Consider the following 22,647-nt stretch of genomic DNA (forward strand, 5'->3'; position numbering starts at 1 on the left):
AAAGGTTTTGAACGTTTGTGTTCTCGTTTTCATTTGTTTTCTTGAATTTTTAAATTCTTCTTTAATTTCCTGGTTGACCCATTCATTCTCTTGTAGGATGCTCTTTAGCCTCCATGTTGTATTAGAGTTCTTTCTGAATTTCCTTTTGTGATTGAGTTCCAGTTTCAAAGCATTGTGGTCTGAAAATTTGCAAGGAATGATCCCAGTCTTTTGGTACTGGTTGAGACCTGATTTGTGATGACATATGTGATCTGTTCTGGAGAACAGATGTGCACCCAAGGAGAATGTGTATTCTGTTGCTTTAGGAAGGAATGCTCTGAATATATCTGTGAAATCCATCTGGTTCAGTGTGTCATTCAAAACCCTTGTTTCCTTGTTAATGTTCTACTTAGATGATCTATCTATCCATTGCAGTAAGTGGGGTGTTAAAGTCCTCTACTGTTATTGTTTTTTATTATTGATGTGTTTCTTTAGTTTTGTTATTACTTGATTTATATAATTGGCTGCTCCCATGTTAGGAGCATAAATATTTACAACTGTTAGATCTTCTTGTTGGATAGACCCTTTAATTATGATATGGTGTCCTTCCTCATCTCTTATTACATTCTTTGGTTTAAAATCTAATTTGTCTGATACAAGGATTGTCACCCCAGCTTTCTTTTGATGTCCATTGGCATGATAAATGGTTTCCCACCCTCTCACTTTAAATCTGGAGGTGTCTTTGAGTCTAAAATGAGTCTCGTGCAGACAGCATGTTGATGGGTCTTGCTTCGACACCCTGTGTCTTTTGATTGGGGCATTTAGCCTATTTACATTCAGAGTAACTGTTGAGAGATAAGAATTTAGTGCCATTGTGTTACCTGTAAAGTCACTGTTTCTATATATTGCCTCTGTTCCTTTCTGGTCTGTGGTACTTTTGGACTCTCTCTTTGCTTAAAGGATCCCTTTTAATATTTCTCCCCTGGCTGGTTTAGTGATCACAAATTCTTTTAGTTCCTCTGTGTCCTGGAAGCTTTTTCTAATCTTCTATTTTAAATGACATTGTAGCTGGATAAAGTATTCTTGGCTGCATATCTTTTTCATTTAACATTCTCAATATATCATGCCAGTCCTTTCTGGCCTGCCAGATCTCTGTGGATAAGTCTGCTACCAGTCTGATGTTTCTACCCTTGTAGGTTCCAGATCTCTTGTCCCCAAGCTGCTTTCAGACTTTTCTGTTTTTCTCTGAGATTTGTTAGTTTCACTTATATGTGTCGGGATGTTGACCTATTTTTATTAATTTTGAGGGGGATTCTCTGTGCCTCCTGGACTTTGATGACTGTTCCCTTCCCAGATTAGGGAAGTTCTCTTTTGCTCTGGTATACCTTCTGTCCCACCCCTCTCTCTTTCCTCTTCTTCTGGGATCCCAACTATTCTGATGTTGTTTCACTTTATGGTATCACTTATCTCTTAAATTCTCCCCTTGTGATCCAGTAGTTTATCTCTCTTTTTCTCAGCTTCTTTATTCTTCATCATTTTGTCTTCAGTATCATTAATACTCTTTTCTGCTAGAGGGAAGTTTTAATGAGGAGAAGATATTTGCATGGTCTTCAAGTATCTCCTCACAGATTGGCTCATTAGTTAAAAGGGAAGACAAAGATAGTGTGTTGATTGGGCAAATCGAAATTAATATTAGCATAGGGGGCAGATAAACACTGCATGCTTCCAGGTAGGATATCTGAGGAGGGTACATTTTCTACGTAATATTCTGCCCAAGAGTGCATAATCTGAATGTAGCTGTTGGGAAGAATCACAACAACGTGAAACACTGAGGAAGAGGTTAACAATTGTGAATCTGGGTGATACATGAGTGTTCTTTATACTATTCTTGCAGTTTTTTCCCCAAGTTTGAAATCATTTACAAATAAAAAGCAAAACATTTTAAAAAGGCATTGATTTATTCCAAAAATAATGTCAATATTGATTTGCATTTCTACTAGTATCAATTAAAAAATCATAAAGCAGGGTCATGAATAATGAAGGGAGCAAGGTGAGTGGTTTGCTACTTTAAATAATTTGTTGGGGAAGTTTTTTCTGAAGGAATGGCATTTGCAGAGAATGAAGTGAAAGAGGAACTCTTACAAACATCTGGGAAGGAGTATTTCATCTAGCAGGAATAGGAAGAATGCAGCTTTGAAGTGGAAAAGTGGAAATGAGCATGTTGTGCCCAAGATCAGCAAGAAGGCCAGTGTGAATAAATAAAAGACCAAAAAAAAAAAAAAAGAAGAAGGAGGAGGAGGAGGCCAGTGTGGCTGGAAGGGGATGTCCAAGGGAGAACAGTGGTAGCAACTGAGAAATGAGATGTAGACAGCAGATCACATAGAGCCCTGTAGTCTCCGGGAAGGAATTTGGATTTTTTTCTGAGTATGATGAGATTCCTGTGAAAGGTTTGACCAAGGGAATGGCAAATTCTTTTTTACATTTTTAAAAACATCCTCCTGGCAGCTGGCCACAAAATAGAATAGAGAGACAATACTGAGAGCAGGGAGACCAATTGGAAAACTGTTGCAGTATTCCAGATGAGAGATGATAGTGGCATGGGCCCTGGTGGGGTATCAGAGTGGTCAGGTTTGGGCTATATGTTGATGATATATCAATAGAGTTGCTGAAGAATGAGTTTATTTCATAAATTATTAAGGTGAATTAGATGTAGAATGTAACAGAAAGCACAGGCAAGGATTAATTGCTTATGTTTCTGAAAGTTACTGTGTGAAGGGTGGTGCCATTTACTGGGAAAACTGAAGGGTAAATCAGTCATTCTGTATAGGGCACATAAAGTTTGAGAAGCCTAACAGATCTCCAAGTGAAGAATCAGGTAGGCTGTTTATTATTTGAAGCTTAGGGAAGAGGTTGGGCCTGGGGATATAAATCTGAGAGTTGACAGTGTGGATGCTATTTAAAGCTGTGGGTATAAATAAGATCACTTTAGGACTGAGTATAGAAAGGGAAGAGAAGCATCCATGTTTAAGACCCCAGACACCTTCAGGATTTAAAGCTAGAGAAAGGAGAGGGAACCAGCAAAAGGGAAATTAGACCCAGAGATGATCACCCTACAGTTTAAGGAGCATTCTAGTTGGCTGTGCATCTTATGGCTGGAAAGCACTAATCATTCTTTCTATGTTAACATCTGCTTCTCCATAACTTCTCATTGTTCGTTCTAGTTTTCTCCTACTGGTTGTTAGAAATAGGTCTCTTGATGGGACAGTGTTTCAAATATTTGATGACAGCAATCATAACCCAAAGTCCGCATGTTATGTTCCTTTTACTCTTCCTTATATTATATTGTTTCCAAGGTCTTTACTAATTTGACCATACTCCAATCAGTATATCTTCCATAAAGTTAGGTATGCTAGGACAGAACACAGTCATTACCAAGTATGGTAGATCCTGTTTCTTCCCAAACATACAACAATAAAACCAGAATTTGTCAAATGCTTTACAGCTGACAAAGAAATCTCATGTAGTGTAGTTTTCATTTTCACAGCAAACTTGTGAGTATGCACAGATGTTTTTATTGTTGTTGGTGGTGGTTTTATTATACAGATGTGAAAACAGAGGCTCAGAGAGGTTAAGTAACCTCACTACTCTTAGATTATCTCAACATTTACAGAAGTTATTAAACACTATTGCTTGATACTGTGGTTTTCAGTGTTCTAATAAAACTGACCAAGATATTTTGAAGTGACTTAATGTCAAAGTAAGTTTCCTACCTTTTGTAGGCGTGTAGGTGATTTTTTAAGCATAACAATTTTTAACCTTAATATTCTCTAGAGAAGTTTCTCAACTGGTCTCTCCTATATACATTTTTGTTCCCTTCTTGCCTATTATCTACTCAGAGCAAGAGTAACCTTTTAAAAATACGAATCAGATTACATGACTCCGTGCTCAACACCCACCCCCAAAGACTTCTTTTTGCATCGCAATAAAGTCCAGATTGCTCACTGTGACCAAAAGGCTCTGCCCAATTTAGACTTTGTCTTATTCTCTGAAATCTTATCAAGATCTGTTTATGAGATAAAACTCATTAAATGCATTTAGTTGGTTTTTCTTTAAAAATTTATGCCAGTCTGGGGTGCCTGGGTGGCTCAGTGGGTTAAGCCGCTGCCTTCGGCTCAGGTCATGATCTCGGGATCCTGGGATCGAGTCCCGCATCGGGCTCTCTGCTCAGCGGGGAGCCTGCTTCCCTTCCTCTCTCTCTCTGCCTGCCTCTCTGTCTACTTGTGATTTCTATCTGTCAAATAAATAAATAAAATCTTTAAAAAAAAAAAAAATTTATGCCAGTTCATTAGGTTGATATCTTTATACACACACACACACACACACACACACACACACAGAGGCACCTATATACATATAGGTGCCTATATATATATATGTATATAGGTGCCTGTGTGTGTGTGTGTGTGTGTGTGTATAAAGATAACAACCTAATGAATGCCTATATATATATATATATATATATATATATATAGGCACCCCACTAAGGTAGAAATGAGCAGTTCCTAAAGAAGTATGTAAATAATTAGCATGCCTCATAATAGAAATGACAGCAACTCATTTTTTTCATAAGTTAGCCCAAAGTCTAACAAATACATTTACTGATAAACCTAAGACAAACTGCCTTTGTTAGTTGTTTCGTAAAAGAGTTGATTGCATGTGTTGAGAAAGACTTTTAACAGACTTGACAGAATTGATTCATTGATGAGTGACACATTTATTTTCAATTTCAATAAATAACACTTTTTAAAGTCTTTCCCTTTCTATGTTTTACAGGGGAATGTAGCTTATAATAGAAGCACAGACTGATTTCTTGGATTTGATGATTAAATTTAGTCAAAACAGGGATGCCTGGGTGGCTCAGTTGGTTGGACGATTGCCTTCGGCTCAGGTCATGATCCTGGAGTCCCGGGATCGAGTCCCACATCGGGCTCCCAGCTCCACCGGGAGTCTGCTTCTCTCTCTCACCTTCTCCTCGCTCATGATCTCTCTCACTGTCTCTCTCTCAAATAAATAAATAAATAATCTTAAAAAAAAAAAAAAATTTAGTCAAAACAGTGTTATCCAGCACTGTTGCTGCACACTGATTTAGACTTTTTGAAAAAGAAAAAAAAAAGGATTTGTGAGTGTGTGTGAATGTGCAGCAGAGTGCAGAGGGAACCACTTAGGGTTGGAAATGCTTAGGACTGACTCAACACACCAGTTGTTACTCCACTTTTGTTTCTCTGGGTTATTTCAGAATGACCCTGCAAGGGATGAAAGATCTAGCACAAGAGGAAAGATGTCTCTAAGTGTTGGACCTCAGTTGTTATGGTGGGAAGAGTCAGTGAAGATCATCTGGCCAGTGCAGCCCATGCAAATTGGGAAACCCAAACCGTGTCTCATGGGCCCCAATAATCACAGTTCTGCAGTTACATCTCTTCTCTTTTAAGAAACCTAATTATTTTTTATTATTAAAAAGGCATAAAACAAAGCAGGATTACTTCATTATAAAATCTGTTCAAATGTGTGCATGAAAATGCTATTTTCAGTTTCCTTGATAAGGAATTATTGCCAAAAAGTCTCCTATAATCTGGTTGTTAATCTTGGTTGTACCTGTCAATTGTTAATGGACAGGACTTCCGACAGGTTAGGGAGATTGCTGGCACTTTTTTCTGATGAATATAATTTCCATAATACTTCCCATGTAATGAAATCAGAAAATATAATTTATGTAGAAATGTAGTTCTGAGAGCCTTGTGATTATGGCCTTTTGTGTCATTCTGCCTACATTACAACAGATCAGACTTAGAAAGTCCTGGAAATACTATGTTGGGTGTTTCTTAATGACTGTGTCAACATGATCTGTCATTTTCTAAGTTTTCCAGTTTCTTGAAAGAGCATAGTTTATGTTCCTAACACTTTGCGGGAAACAGTACAAAATTAATTTCTAGGTCTCCCTATATTTCTCCTGGTGTCACAAAAGTATATATTATATAAATGAAATATTTATCTTTGACAGAAAAGCTCGTCCACCAAACTACAATTAATGAATACAAGAATTAGAAATCAAAACTTTGTTTAGTCTGAGGAAAAACAGTTTTTTAAACTGTTTCTTGTTTGCATCAACTCTGGGTGACTATTATTGTCTTCTGTGAATTCTCTGGGGCAGGGACCTGACTTTGTTGAATGAGCCAATTGTTTTCCTTTGTGTTGCCCATCTAGTAAGTTCCCATCTGGTTTGTATCAGACTGTTTTCACAGCCAACAACTGCTGCCTTCTCTATATCCTGACACTTCAGGGCCCCACGCTATCAAAGCACACGGCTGCGATGGCCTTGCTGGCAGCCTATACAGCTGTGCCTCACAGCTTGGAACTATTACCCAGAGTAATGGTAATGGAGAACTTGCATTGGCCCTTATTCCCATTGGTGTCGTGTGTACAGTGAGCAGAAGTCCACCCTCCCCTCCCTACCCCCTCATACCCAAAACTTACTAGTCAACAGAAAATCTTTAGAGCTCTAATTTTAGCATATGGAATGTTGGGGTTCATGTTTTCTAGTGGCTTCCTGAATTTGAAAGCTCATTTTTCATTCTTTAATTCTTTTTCAAAAGTTACCAGGCATGGCCTTGGGGAAGTAAATTGGTCACTATGTCACATTTAATTTTTGTTTCCAAATTTAGTTAGGAATGGCTAGATATGGCAAAATCCACTATAAAAGCTACACAAATAATACACTGTGATTGTCATTACAATTACAATCCCAACTACACTGTCATAGTTACAGGGCATAATTTGAGAGTTTTCATGTTTAGGAAGGATTTCTATCTCAGAAGATGGATTTTCTATATGTAAACTATGGAAGCACTTGTGTTCAAACTGCTTAGTAACTAGTAAGGAGTGACTTTGCCTTCAGTTTTGTTAGCATCAAGTGTCACTTATAAGAATGTGATAATAATGACCTTCTGTAACAGTCTGGCCTTACGTAATTAAAGTTGTATGAGCTATTGTTGAGTAAGAGTTGAGTTTAAATGTAGCTCTTATGTCATTGCTTCATAATGTGAAACGGCAAACCTTTTTGGCACCAAAAAGAAACGATTAAATGACTTTTACAGAATATATTAATATTTTAGAAATGCTTTCAAGGTGAGGTAAAATGATATTAGTTAGTGATTTCAAAGAAATTGAGTGGCTGCTTGTCACAGAGCATCAAGTATCCTCTAGGTAACAAGTCCTGTAGAGTAAAACTGAATCAACAGCGACAATAACAAAACACACCTTCTGCTTCTGAATAATTTTAGCTCGCTGATATTTCAGGATTTTAAGGAAATAAATAGGAAGGAATTTTTCTTTGTCCTTAGCAGTATGGCATGTGACTTGGCAACTGTTCACTTGCTGTTAAAGGCTAGTAAAGTTAATTATTTGGCTCTTTCAGTCATTGGAGAACAATTCAACACTATAGGGGAAGCACCTTTCAATGGCTGAAACTAATCTATTGGTTTTTTTCAATTTCAACTTTCTATGGGTGATCTACATATAGAAAGTCTACTTACATACATATAATCTACATATATATGTGTATCATGGGTGAACAGCTGAAAGAATTTTCACAAATGAGCTCATTGGTATAACCAGGCCCAGGCTAAAACACAGCACACTGCTAGTACCCATTCAGCCCTCTCATGTTGCGTTTGGTACAACCTCCACCCCATGAGGATAACCACTGTTCTGTGATTAGTTCTCTTGCCTTTTTTTTTTTAAATTATTATTATAAATAAATGAAATCATACAGAATGCATGGCTTCTTTCACGAGACAAACCTAGTGTGGTTTTTAAGATTCCTTTAGTTTCAAATCGTTATGACTTGCTTTTATAAAGAATTATCTGAGAGGAATTTGTTTTAGTAGCTGTGTCACAGGCTGTTCAACCAACAGGAAGTGCATTGTAGATAAAGTTGTCTACTAAAACATGGACTCTCTCAGTTCTCAATCAAATTTTAATGCTGGAATGTTCCTCTAGACATTCCTGCCCCGAAAAGGCAGGGACTCTGTCATAATACCACACAGCAATACTTAAGTGGCTTTTAATGAGCTTCAATAATTAAATGTACGTTAGTCAAATAAAGCTTGGTCTGCATTCAGGATAGGTAGATCATCTGTTTTCTGAATTACCAATCAACTTCTTTGCAGTTACATATAAGCTTTTATGCTGGCAAGATGCTATTTCTAAAATGCTGTTATTGGAGAGACTTGTATACCTATTAGATATGCAGCCGAAGAGTAACTTAATCTGGCCAGATTATTTGCTTCCAAGGTGTTAATTTCTTTTTATATATTTTTAACTACTCTAATAATGTTCCTTTTTTCCCACTGGACTCAAAATGGTATAAAAGATTCAAGTATTCTAAGTGTTACTAGTTTAAGATTTCTCCTTATTAACTTTTGTTTCATATTCTGAATGGCACCCATTTAAAAACTCTTATTTTGTGAGCTAAAAAATTTATTATTAGGAGCCTTCATCTTTATATCCTTGTTTTACAGTTAACAGCCTTATAGTACTATGCAGTTTTCTTAAACAATCCGTAAAGAATTTGTTTAAAATAATAATATAATAGTTTATAGATTTAAGTATTGCTATTGCTATTCTAATGATTCTTACTGAGGATAGTATTAAGAAACAAAAGATAAACTTTCAAGCCAATATACAAAATTTTAAAAACAAGAGTACAAACATTGTAAAGCCCAGGTTGCTATCCTTTTAAATACCACTTTTTGAAATACTACAACGTAGCCTCCTTTCAAATTGACACCATATAGCTAGAAGATTTTGAATGACCATGTAAAATAAAAGCTAAAGAATTGAAATAAAGTGAGTGTTTGAAAAAAGCATAGTGTACAAACGGTACAATCCCAGCAACCTTGTGTGCCCTCATTTAAAGCTTTTTCAGCAGCATCCCTGCTTTCCCAGCCTTGGATTCCATTTTCAAATCTCAGATCATACTTAAATAAAAGATAATACATTTGTCTTTTGTGGTAAAGGTAAAGGATAAATTATATTTATAGGTAATCTGTGACTCCATTTTTATCCAGTGTTACCCACTCCTAATTTCCATAGCAATTCATGGATCAAATGTTTGGAAAAATTTTTCTTCTCATCCTTTAACTTAATACCATAGAGTATTGTTTCTTCAATTTGGGTGGGGGGAGTTCCTTTTTTTAAAATTTAAATTCAGTTAATTAACATATAGTGTATTATTAGCTTCAGAGGTAGAATTCAGGGATTCATCAGTTGCATAGGACACCAGTGCTCATTACATCATGTGCCCTCCTTAATGCCCTCCCCACCAGCAACCCTCAGTTTGTTTCCTATGCTTAAGAGTCTCTTATAGTTTGTCTCTGTCTCTGATTTTGTCTTGTTTTATTCTTTCTGGGTTTGTTTCTTTTACTAACCAGAATCATGCTATATGTATTGTTCTTTGATGTGCTTGTTGAAGGTGATCTTAGCCTAGCACCCTCCTTTTATTCATTATATATTCTGAAGAAATTTAGTGTCACTGTTTGGGTTGCTTCATTCTGCTGTTATAATTATGCCCACTTTTGCACACAAACTTGAGCACAGGGCGTGGAGTTTGAGGGGAAGAGTGCCAGTTTGAACCCTTGGAATTCAGCAGGTGGCAGGCCATGCATGACTTGGGCAGGAGAGTGGCTGGGCTGTGAATTTGGGACCCACAGGCCGATGGCATTGTGTGTGACAAGGACGTGACTGGTTTTGCTTTTAATTTTTGCTTTTTTGGCAAACTCTATTTCTCCTTCTTTTCTAAATGAAAGGCTTGCTGCTGGATAGTGTATTCTTGGCTGTAGATTTTTTCCTTTTAACACTTGGAATTTATCATATCCCTCTTTTCTGCCCTGTAGGGTTTCTGCTGAAAAACCCACTGATAGCTGTATGCAGTTCCCCTTGTATGTCACTGATTTCCTTTCTCTTGCTGCTTTTAAAATTCTCTCTTTATCACTACTTTTATTCATCTTACTTACTTTGTGTCTTGTTACCAACCTCTTTGGGTTAGTTTTGTTGGGGGCTCTCTGGTATCCTAGATCTGGATTTCTCTTTCCTTCCCTAGATTCAGGAAGTTTTTAAGCAATTATTTCTTCAGAGAAATCTTCTGCCCCCTTTTCTTGCTCTTCTCCTTCTGGGATCCCCATCATGTGACTGTTATTCTTGACCGTGTTGCTGAGTTCCCTAGGTATATTCTCATTTTGTGTAGTTTTTCTCCTCTCATCTGCTCAGCTTGATTACTTTCCATTACTCTGTCCTCCAGGTGCCTGATCTCTTCTTCTGTATCGTCTTGTTTGCTATTTATTCTAGGTGGTCTATTTTTATTTCCATTTAGTGAGTCCAGTATCTCTAATTGGTTCTTTTTTAAGTCTCCTATCTCTTGGTGGAGGGTCTTCAAAGAGGTCCTGCACTGTTTTCTCATTTCTAATGAGTATGTTTATGAGCATTACTTTAAATTCTCTATCAGACATATCACTTATCTCCATTTTATTTAGGTCTCTTGCTCTGATTTTTTCTGCTCTTTCATTTGGGACATATTCCTCTGTCTCCTCATTTTGTCTATTGTTGTGTCTGTTTCTGTGTGTTAGGAAAGTCAGCTACATCTCCCACACATGAAAGCAGTGGCTTTATGAGGAAGAGATTGTGTAGTGCAATATCTCCTTTTCACCAGAGAATGATGCTTCAGGGGTCTCCTATGTGTGTTGCTACAGGGGTGTCCTTCCATTGTGATGGAGCTATAGTTTACCTTCAGTCTAGCCTTCGATGGCTGTCTGCCTGTGGGCAGAGTCTGTCGCCTTTGGTGTCAATAGGCTGATCTGGAGCTGCCTTGGGCTTGAATTGAGTCAGACCAGGTGTTTGTCAGAGATGCAGTAGCACCAAACTGTGGCACTTTCCCTGTTTATTCCCTGAGAAGGTTTTGTTGGTGGGTGGGGCCTGAAGTCAGAACATCTGCCTCCCCCCAGCCCACTGCTGGACTCACAGTCAGACTGGTGTGTGGTTATCCTCTCCTCTCCCTGGAGCAGGACTCACTTTGGGGTGATGCTAGCCCTTGTCTGGGCTGCACACACACTGCCAGGCTTGTGGCACTGCTTTGATTGGGATCTTGTCAAGAGCAATCAGAGGGGTGGGTCTGCTTCGCTGTGGCCTCTTGTCTATGCCGGGCTGCAGAGTGTCTGTTCTACCAGTTTTCTGGTTGGTTTCTGGGCTCTATATGCTGATGTGGGTGTTCTCTAGGTGCCCACATGGCAAGAGGTGAGCCCGGGGTCGTCCTAGTCTGCCATCTTCCCAGAAGCCTCTCGTTTCTTCAATTTTGAGCAGTAGGATAAGGAAATATAAGAGTCAACAAGCTTGATAAGAAGTTTTTAAATCATGTTGGCCAGGGTATAAGTTGTTTTTGCTGCTTTAATTCTCACCTTTAGAGTACAGTACTCACCCTTTCAGGAACCCCCCCCTCCCCAGCAAGTGTGAATTATGAGCTAGCTGTTTGTTACAGGAGTAAATGACAATAGACAACTCTAATATTGAGATAGTGGCTTATTTTATTTTATTGTTAGGAGAAATTATTACAGAAATCAAGAATCTCTCTTTGGTAGAGTTTTGTTTATATTTATAATAACATCAACAACACATAAGAGCTACCATCTCTGTATATTATATATAATATATGTATTAATAATTATATATTATACCATCTCATATATCTTATATGTGATATACTTTGCTAAGATCCATAATAACCCAACTAGGTAGATGATAATATTCTCATTTTCTATTTGAGAAACCTGAGGCTCAATGAGGTTACATACTTTGCCCAAGGATACGTAGCTAGTACATGACAGAGCTGGGAATCAAATGTAGTCCAACTTTGAAAGCAAAGGCTGTAGTCTTTACATTACACTGTATTTCCTTCCTTGATAATTTTTTAAGAAGTAGAACAGATAATTTCTGATTGTTCTTATAGGTCTCAGTATCTGAAGACATATCCTAGTGTAGAAGAGTCTGAAAAAGTTGGGAGGTAGGGAAATAACTGTTTGCTATGGGCTTTAGTCCCTACTATTAATATGTCACATTGATTTGTCAGTGAACTTTTCTGAATCTTGCCTTCCTTATTAGTAAGGATAAGATGATCTCTGAGACCCCCTGTAGCTCTCTGTTGGTCATATGGGTGCAGTACTTCTTCTTTTCAACAAAAAGTCTCCCTGTCCAAAAATATTTTGAAAAGATTGCCTAACAAGAAGAATTTTTTTGAATTGGGAGAAGTTGGAAAATAATCACAAGCTACAAAATAATAAAACTACCATTTTTGAGTAATAAATGTAGGCACTGCTCTAAGTTATTTACGTATCATTTCTGTTGGCACTGTGATTTACATTGGGCAGTTTAGCTTCCAAGTCTGTGCTCTTAACTGTAAACTTTCAGATGTCTCTCTAACATAGTGTCTGGTTGTCAATTACTTGCAACTTTTTGTCATCTTACATAGTACGGTGTAGAATGAATGGAAAAACGTGGGTGTTTTTTCCTATACAAGATCACAGAGTGGTATATCCATTTGATAAAATGGTTCAGAAGCATTGGTCACCTGGATATTTCTTGAGCCACCATACATAAAGGACTGAATTTTAGGCATCTTAAGGAAAATAAGGAAGGATGATGGAGGGGAAACCTTTTGTTTTTAGATTCTATCTTTGAGTAATCTCTACACCCAACATGGGGCTTGAACTCATAACCATGAGATCAAGAGTCACATGCTTTACCAACTGAGCCAGCTGGGTGCCCCTATTTTGTTCTCCTTTATGAAGATCCAGCATTGCAGTAAATCATTTCAGCCTATGAAATGGCTTATTGAAAAAGCACATCTTAATAATACTAACAGATTTAGCATATTATTTCAATTTAGATGGTTTTCTAATAAAGCAGCTTTGTTGCATATAAAGAGATGACTAAAGTATGCTTTGGTTTGGAGTAATGAAATTGTTGTCATTTTTTGAGTTAAAAATCATTGTTTTAATAAAGCAGAAATAAGCCGTTGTGTTTTTTTAAAGCCATTGTTTTTGGAAGTTTCAAGAAAATGCTTTTATTGGGCGCCTGGGTGGCTCAGTAGGTTAAAGCCTCTGCTTTCGGCTCAGGGTCCTGGGATCGAGCCCCGCATCGGGCTTTCTGCTCAGCAGGGAGCCTGCTTCCTCCTCTCTCTCTCTCTCTGCCTGCCTCTCTGCCTACTTGTGATCTGTCTGTCAAATAAAAAAAAAAGAAAAAAGAAAAAAGAAAATGCTTTTATTAAGCAAAAAATCTGAATATTAGAGAAAACATGCTCCTTTTTTATTCCAAAGAAAATGTAGTATATAAAATTCCCATTTAGGTCATTATGAATTTAGAAGAGTGTTTCATTATAGCAGCAGGTCCCATTGGGGGATACATCCCCTTTGGAGTGTGAGCCTATCAGATTGGAAGGGAGCCCTGGTTAGTTTGAAAAAACCCCAAAAGTGATTCAGACTTTCCCCTCTCTCTACCCCAACCCTCTGTTGAAAAATCACTGGTTTAGAAAAGGTTTCACAGCTCCTTTCTCCAAAGCCAGCCAGATACAATATATCACACCTTCTAAAGAGGATAAAGAAAGAAGGCAATAGAACAAGAAGAGGCCAAGAGAAATTACCAAGAATAGAAGAAGAATTCGGGTTCCAGGATGGAAACATAAACAGCTAGAAGTGGTATGATGCTAAGAGGCAGAGAGCTCAATTAATTCTTAGTCTTTAAACTCTCTTATATTTGAGGCAGAACAGGAGCATTAATTGGAAGATGTGCTCACTGCTGTCAGTCTGCTCTGTGTTAGTTTTAGCTTTACAATTAAAGAGGATTAAGACAATGTCTTATTCTTTGTGGTCTTCACAACACCTCATATAATAATGATGGACACATAAAAAAATTTTTTTAATTGAATCCTAGCTAGACCTAAGGTAGGTTTTCTTCTTCTTTTCTTAGTTTCCACCCTTTTCTGTTTAATATGAAAGGGGATGACATTGCTTTGTTTCTTAATGTAGCACAATAGATATGTTTAAATTCTGGGCTTGGAAGCAATCATTTCTGAGCAAACTGCCACTTAATTTTTTTTTTAATTTTTTTTTTATAAACATATATTTTTATCCCCAGGGGTACAGGTCTGTGAATCACCAGGTTTACACACTTCACAGCACTCACCAAAGCACATACCCTCCCCAATGTCCATAATCCCACCCCCTTCTCCCAAACCCCCTCCCCCCAGCAACCCTCAGTTTGTTTTGTGAGATTAGGAGTCACTTATGGTTTGTCAAACTGCCACTTAATTTTACTTGCTCCCCTCCCCACTCACCAAAAAAGGTTCTTTAGTGGAACAGGCCTCAGTGGTAGAACTGATTGATGCTGTTGTGTCCACCTTTGCACTATATGTGCTGTGTAGAGTGGGAGAGACAGCTGCAGTGGGCCAAACAGGAACCTTTCCTTCTCTAACTCTCAGAAACTTAGAGGCAGAGTAGGAAGTGAACAGAGATAGTGTCTCATATAGTAACGTGATAGTAAGTGCTTTGAATCCATTTCAAAAGATTTTTTTAAAAAACAGTATTAAGTTTGGATGTTTAATTTTGGTCTATTTGCAGATTGTCGGTATATAGTAAGTAACTTGTATTTGCCCCCCCATCTTACCTTTAGAAAACTATGTTTTCTTCTAAAGCTGTTCTTTTTAAGCCTTTTCCGTCATTAATCTAATTGTATCTAATTCTTTAATGTATTTCATTTTTAGGTATCCAAGAGTATAATGACAATAGTTTAACATGAAACTTTGTCACCAGTGAGAACCTGTTGCTCAGTTAAATGAATAATGTAATGCTCCAAGTCATGTATATTCTTCCAAATCCACCTGACATTTTTCTGAAATAAGAGAAACTTGAAAGAAGTCTGATTTTTATTTTAGAGGAAATCAGAAAATACTGATTCTACCATCCTCTACATTTTTTCCAAATTGTTCTGCCTGAAGAATTTCTTTGAAACAACAGATATTGACAGTTATTGACTGACTGCATGTCAGAGCACAGATTAAGAGCGTGCCATTAACATGAGCACACGCTTCCGGTGCCCAGGGTATCCTGCTGGCTGGAGAACCACACTTGCTACAGGTTTCTCTCTTCAGTTAACTTTTCTCTACTTCATCATTCCCTAGCCAGAAGGAGGTTTTCCCCAGTCTATTCCATCTTAATATTAAAATGTGGTGTTGGTTTGATAGTGTAGTACTCTTCTGTGCTCTCTGACAACTTTATTGGTTGCTTCACACAGATTGTCTTGGGCAATATGCCGCTGTCTGGCCCAGGGTGAAGGTAGATTCTACACTTCTTTTAATGATTAAATCCTTAAGTAAGAGAATCTGTGAGAGCTTTTAACCTTGGAAGAAATGGTCCGTGAGTTTCTTTTATTTAACACAGGTTGCAAATTTTCTAGTGATTCTTTGTTTCCCCCTTTCCTTAATTTTAGATGCCTAAACATTGGATAAAGTATTTTTCCATGGATAGTCATTAAAATTCAGCTGTTTAACTTCCTTTTTATTAAGGTCATTAGATCAGGCTTCTGTTTACTTGGTTTTATGAGAGTGATTGTGGGAGTGCATGTAGTTTGCGTTCTTTTTAGTGAATAGGAATGAATCATGGTTATTTCTAGGCATAACTGATTTTCTTATGAAAAACAAAATCTCAACATAGCTTCTTCAGGTGATATGGATCGGACACAAACAGAGCCTGATCTGTAACTCGTGTCTGTTTGTACATGTAAAGATTTTTACTTTAAAAGTTGTTGAGAGGCACCTGGCTGGCTCATTCAGTAGAGCATGCAACTCTTGATCTCAGGGTTGTGAGTTCAAGCCCCATATTGGGTATGGAAACTATTTAAAAAAAAAAAAAGTTGAACTTGGAGCTATTCATTTTCTTATAATTTCTTTGATAATAATCAGCACAGTAGAGAGACTAATTGTGCTTTTTAAATTTTTCTAAATACCTATAAACTCACCCAGCTAATAGAACTCCATGCACTAAACTCCAACCCTCCAAAAAGTGTAACTCAGGGGAGAGAAAAAAATGTTTCATTTCCCTTTGGAAAGTTTATAAAATGTTGAATTAAAAGGGTGCAGGTGTGGTGTTCAGAGCACTGAGGATAGTACTCAAGATAATTCCATCTGGGGGAGGTTATTTGTTGGGACAGGACAGTGTTTAAACTTTGAAGTCAGTTTTAAACAAAGTGAAGCAGCTGGAACCTGGCATAAGAAGAAACAAACCTTTCACATTAACTATTGCTTTTTAGAAGAAAAAGAATTGGAGTTGTTTTTACAGGTGCCAATACATTTATTCTATCTATAGGAACTGCTTTATTTTTATCCTAAATTATACATTTCAAAATAAGCATTTGTCAACTCATTTTAAAAACAGAAGCAATAGTAAACTTAAAAAACACAGTAAGATTTATAGGTCTAAAACACATTTTGGAATGAGACTATAGTAACATTTTAAATCACCCTTTTCAACATGAAAGGAAGGAAACATTTAATAGTAACTAATCTGGGAAGTAGAGGTAAATAAAATATTGCATTCTGTACTTGACAGAAATGACTAGGCACCTTCTTCATCAAGACTTGTAGTATTTGTCCTCAAACACTGAAGCTATGATGTTGCAAAATCTGCAGAGGGAGTGGGGTTAAGTATGTGAGGAGAATTGAATACATCAGGGTAGTTTAGCAGCTGCTTAAACAAGGAATTAAAGCAAGAGTAGATGAGCCCAGGGTGGACAGGAAAAATGCTTCAAGAACTCCATAAAATACAGCTGAAATCCTTGTAACATTTCCACAGACAGCTGGGAAGCCAACTGCATAGCTGGAACTCAGAGCTGATTTTAAAGACAGGATCTGGTCAGCGAGAATCTAAGCAGGCTGTTAGCTGCGAGAATCCACAGACTCTTGAGGTATAAGCAAATCAGTCCAGTTCAGCAGCCGTTTCAAGGCCCGCTGTGTGCTCACCGTTGTGCTACAACTTTGTAGAATGCGGAGGTAAATAAGATGAAGTCATGGCCCTCCTACAGCATTGAGTTAACAGAACAGACCCCCAAGCAAATAACAATTGAGATGATAAGGTCACGGATACTTCCTGTGTACCTGCTGTCCTAGTCAGACAGCAAAGACTCCCAAGTCCCAGTCCAGGCTCTTAACGGAATATCTTGTTTAGAGCAAGTGACAGACACATCAACAAATAATCACAATGCAGTTTGGTAAGTGCAAATTACCAAATCACTTTCGGAGAGAATGAGGCATCCACAGTTGACAGGACAGGAATTCCTGTATTTCACCACTGCTGGAAGGACAGCTCAAAGGATGTGACTCACTTGCACATGGGGCTGGGCTATCTTTTAAGCCAGTGATTCTGAAATATTTGGGGGCCCGCAGACTATCTAGAGCACTGAAAGCTATGGCCATCTGTCTCCCTCCCGAACTGAACTCACATTAAAATAATATGCAGACTTTTCCAGGGCATTCACAGATCCCTGGCCATTCATCCGTATGCCCTGGGTTAAGATCCTTCATGTGGATTCAAGACGATTACATTTGTTTCCTTTTAGACTTTATTTTTTAATTTGTTATTTATAAGAAACCAGCCTTTATTTTCACATAGAAAAACCCAAATCCAAGCTATTTAAAGTCACTCAACTATCTTTTCATCCACTCCTAGAAGAATGCCAGAAGTTGGTACATATCATTGTGCCTCATGTTTTACTTAATCTGAATGAAGAGTTGGAGATGCTGTACTCTTCTGTGAAGCTATCGAGGAAATGTTTTTTTCTGTTCTCTGCTTGTCTCATGTTGTTTGAGGGGAGAATGCTTTGTTTGGATTCCTCTCAGTTTGCAAATAACAGAGATAGAATAATGAGTTACCAAGTGTTTGAGGATTAGGGTCAGAATCTGAAACCTCCTGATGAAATGCATTATCTAAACCCAAAAAACTTTTACAAAGTTATGCATATTTTTAGAAACATACATAAAATTTATGGGCAAAATCTAAATGGACATTAAAAATCCTATATTATTACTTGTCTTCCTTAGGATAAGTTAGTTTAACATTTCTGTTCCTTAGTCTTAAAAATCCAACATCAAATGTAAAATTTCTTCATGAATTTTAAATACCTTTAAAGCAAAAAAAAAAAAAAAAAAATTGAATTTCAAACATCTAAAAGAGGTATTTAAATATGTGTTAGGAAGCTTGAAATACATGGTCTGACTCAATGGCATCCCAGCTTAAATGTAGCCAAGTTAAATGATGTACTGCAAACCCATGGAATCAAGGAGTAGTCTCTTAAAAAAAAAGCTCTGAAAACAGCTGTTGAAACAATTACATCATAGAGTAACGACATGACTATGGAAATTTAAAGAGTCAAACTTTAAAAACATCAAACTACATTTAATATAGGCAGAAAATTTATGTTTGCTTTAATGATGATTTATTAAGACATGGTGTCTTTTACCTTAAAAAAAAAAATTAAACTCTATGAGGACCAAAACTGGATATGAAGGTGACTCTTTTTGCCTGGTAACACTTATTTGCCTGATTTTTTTTTTTTTAATGTTCACAGTCTACAAAGTCCTTATTTAAAGTTCAAAATTACTGTTCAAAATAAAGTAAATGTCTTCCCCAGATGCACATTTACAAACACCTTTGGATAAAATGGTGCATTTTATTGGCTTAATTAAAACATAATTACTTGAGTTAAAATAGCATAACTATTTGGAGGCCTTCTAGAACTGTGGTTTTGTTTTTTTTTTTCTTTTTCTCAGTGCATTTCAGTGAAACATTCTTATCCTCTCTAAAGCAGACTACCTTTTGCAGCCCATTCTGAGGGTCATTACCTCTTGGGATAGTTCCTTTCCAGTTACCTACAAGGAAGAGCTGATCTATTGTGAGTGCTTTCTGTGTGCCAGCACTAGGCAAAACACTGCATATGCATTATCCCTTTTAATTCTCATAAAAGCCCCTGGGAAATGTACTCTTATCTTTATTTTAAGGATGAGGAAACTAGGGTGTGCAGAAGTTACATAACTTTCCTAAAATCTCTTATCACTCACTATCCCTCTTACCCATTACCTATTTTTCTTTATAGCACGTATCTCCTCCTGACATATTATGTTTGTTTCCTTACGTGTGTGTCATCTACCCTACACTCAGTTGGACTATGATGGCCATGGGATAGAGCCTTTGTTCTCTTCATTGCTGATATCCCCAGAGTCTGGAACAGTGCTTGGCACATAGTAGTTGCTCAGCTGATATTTGTTGGATGGATAGATGGATGAGCTCTGCTCTGCCTTATTCCAGAAGCCTCACTCTAACAGTTTGGATGGGACTGTTCCCAAGTGACTAGACAGCAGATCTCATTTGGACCGTAGACTTGGCCCATCATAAAGGGACTTGAGCTTGAAACATCATTACTGCTCCTCTCCTTACCTGCCTCTACTATTGCTTAATACATGAATGGAATTTATCTTACCCAATTTTTTTTTTTTTTTTTCAGTTTGAGTCATGGAGATACTTGCTATAGTGCAGAAGACAGTGAGATGTCTCATTGCTTCCAGTTTTGAATTAAGTAGATGAATTATACGAGACTTTTTTTTTTTTAAATCATCTGTTACCTCGTGTGACTCTTCGGTCTCTTCCTATGTATCTCTCTGATATTTCCCTTTTGTTTTTTGTTATTTTCTCTTCATTCACCTTTCTTTGTCCTTCCTCAGATTTTTGTCATCATTTCTCTTCTCAGTCTATTTTCTCTCCCTAGGTTATCACTGTTCTCATTATTTTAATTATTGTATCTATATAGATGACTGCTAATTCTCTCTTTAAAACCACCTGATGATCTCTGACACCTTTGATTCCAGTTGCTTGCTGGAGAAGTCCATTCACATATCTTGTAGGCATTCACGCTCATCAGGTATGTAACTGATCCCAGTATCTCCACACCTCTTTATAACCCCATAGCCTCAGGCTGGTTTGTGTTCTAATTACTGCCTAATCAGTCAACTAACCCTGTAATTTCAGGACCATACTTAATTATAAGTTGGGAGTCTTCCGCCAAAACCTTGAATCTACTTCCAGTGGCAAGGATCATCAGTTCTTGAGTGGACGATTTCCATAGATCTCTCTTGTCTCTCCTTATTTTGCACACAGCTGTTTGAATTCTCTCTTCTAAAATATATTTGGTCATCCAACGCCTCTGTTCAGAATCTTGTGACTCATCGTTGTTTACAGAACTTGACCCTGACCTTCCTTTACAGCCTTCTCTCTCACCATTCCTTCAATCCAATTAGTACTTTGATTTCAGAACAGAGTTCCTTTAACATACTGACTTAAAAAAAAAAAAAGTACTGACTTCAAATTGACTTTATTTTGTTGGTGTTTTCCTTCATCACCTTCCACATCCTTGAAATCCTACTTCATCTGCTACTTCCATGTCATTTTTTTTGTGTGTTACTTACTCGTTTTTCTTTTTAAAAATTTATTAATTTTAAAAATTTTTTTATAACATATAATGTATTTTTATCCCCAGGGGTACAGGTCTGTGAATCGCCAGGTTTACACACTTCACAGCACTCACCATAGCACATACCCTCCCCAATGTCCATAACCCCACCCGCCTCTCCCAAACCCCCTCCCCACAACAACCCTCAGTTTGTTTTGTGAGATTAAGAGTCACTTATGGTTTGTCTCCCTCCTGATCACATCTTGTTTCATTTATTCTATGTCATTTTAACTTCCTTGTCACTAACTAACTATTGCTGTACACATCTGTCTCTGCTTCTAGCTTCTGTGCTTCTTGAGGATGAGGACAATTTCTTCTTCATCTGTGAATCTCTCAGAACCGTGGGCTTGTAGGGATGTTTAGTTGGTGAGAGTAGGCTTTGGAAAAGCCCACTTTATTGTCCATTTGCCTCAGTGGCCTTCTCTGTCTCCCAGACTTACTGTCAGGATGAGGTAAGATGATGGGGAAAGATTTTTGCAATTATGAATTGCTGTGTAAGTAGAAGGCATTAACTATGAGAAATAGCATAACTTTGCAGTGATTGAATTTAATATGTTCCCTGAGACTTGCAAATATCTTTGAGAGCCAAAAAAAGTTATAGCTCTTGTTACATCATTGAGCAATTTACTCAGTAATTTAGTGCACATAGTAGAAAAGGAAGGTACATGTAAAGCAGTTTTGTGACGTAACAGAAAAAAGAATATCTGGTATCAGTAGGGTTTTGACAGATAGGCAACTAAGTAAAGGAATGGAAAAAATTGGAATTTTTCCCATTCCTTTACTTAGTAGGGGAAGGTGACATTGAGCTTTTATGGGTTGAAGATTAATTTTGCTCTTGGCGTTGGTTATACTTTATATTTGTTTTTACTTTATTGATGAAGTAAGCTTTGATCTTGGATACTTTTCCTGGTTATTTTGTGTGCTCTGAATCATGACTTTGTAAAATGACAGAACATTTAAGTAATGCTTATGTCCTATAAAGATCTTTTTTTAAAGCAGTTCTTATTGCGTCTTCATTTTAATATTTATCATATCCTGACAGAACTAAATTTCAAAAAGCCTCTCCTTATTTAAAATATTTATTCTATTCAAATTGACATAAGGCTTGTTTTCTTCTTAGAAGATTATACTGTGGTATTATAATTTGTGATGTTGCTATAATGTTGCCAATTCTTATTCTCTGTCCTTCCTTTATATTAAAAAATGAAATTAACACAAATAACAAAAAGGAATGGTATAATATTAAGTCTTTGTAAGACTTCCTAATGTGAAGGAGTTTGGCTTTTACAAATACTCCGATTATCTTGGACAGTTGTGATTAAATCATCACTGAAATTTCTGAAAATGTCTACTTTTACCGTAGTCCCTATAAAATGTAGTGGAGAATTCCACTTTATTACTGTGAACACTACTTGAAAAATATAAAGGAGTTTTAGAAAAATTACTATGGCTCTTGACTCAGAAATCTCTTTAAGATTATTAAAGATAAGTTGTTTTTATGTATATATAGTAAAGCCATGAAATCTGAAACAGGGGTTTTTGTGTCTTAAATAATAGCAAGTTGGCATTCTTCATGTTCTTAGATGGTGTGCTTTAAACTTAAAGAAGGGAGTTAGGGTAGAGGCAGATAGATTACATTTATGGTCAACTCTGGATTTATGTTTAACATATTAATGAATTCTTCATCCAGACTGTCTCCTCTGCTATGGGCTGGCTTCTTTATTGCCTCCCACTACTCTCAGTCCGTGGAGTGGAGATTTTTTTTTTTTTTTCTGTATTTGGTTAAATGTAGCAGTCATGAAGAAAAGTCTGTTTTACAGAAAAAAAGTACTTTCCAAAGTCAAATGTCAATGTTATTTGAATGATGACTTTATTATTACTTTTTTCCTTTAACCTTGTTTCCCTTCTATCAGTTCTGTTAACTAATAGCACAGCACTCTTAGGCACTCAGAAACGAGCATTAATGACATGATCCTGAGGTGAGCGTTCATTTTGTAGGAGTAGGAAAAAGAGTAA

The 22,647-nt window shown here is 37.1% G+C and overlaps 1 protein-coding gene and 1 non-coding gene across 15 annotated transcripts in view; one reads left to right on the plus strand and one right to left on the minus strand.

Moving 5' to 3' along the window:
- KIAA0586 (KIAA0586 ortholog) overlaps window positions 1–22,647 on the plus strand; it is a 139,525-nt gene that overhangs the window by 115,434 nt on the left and 1,444 nt on the right. The window lies entirely within an intron of this gene.
- On the minus strand, window positions 12,770–12,842 carry TRNAK-CUU (transfer RNA lysine (anticodon CUU)). Its single transcript has one exon. It is a non-coding gene; the product is annotated as a tRNA-Lys (tRNA).

This window comes from Mustela lutreola, chromosome 7, assembly GCF_030435805.1.
Source record: "Mustela lutreola isolate mMusLut2 chromosome 7, mMusLut2.pri, whole genome shotgun sequence".
In the NCBI taxonomy this organism is placed as follows: Eukaryota; Metazoa; Chordata; class Mammalia; order Carnivora; family Mustelidae; genus Mustela; species Mustela lutreola.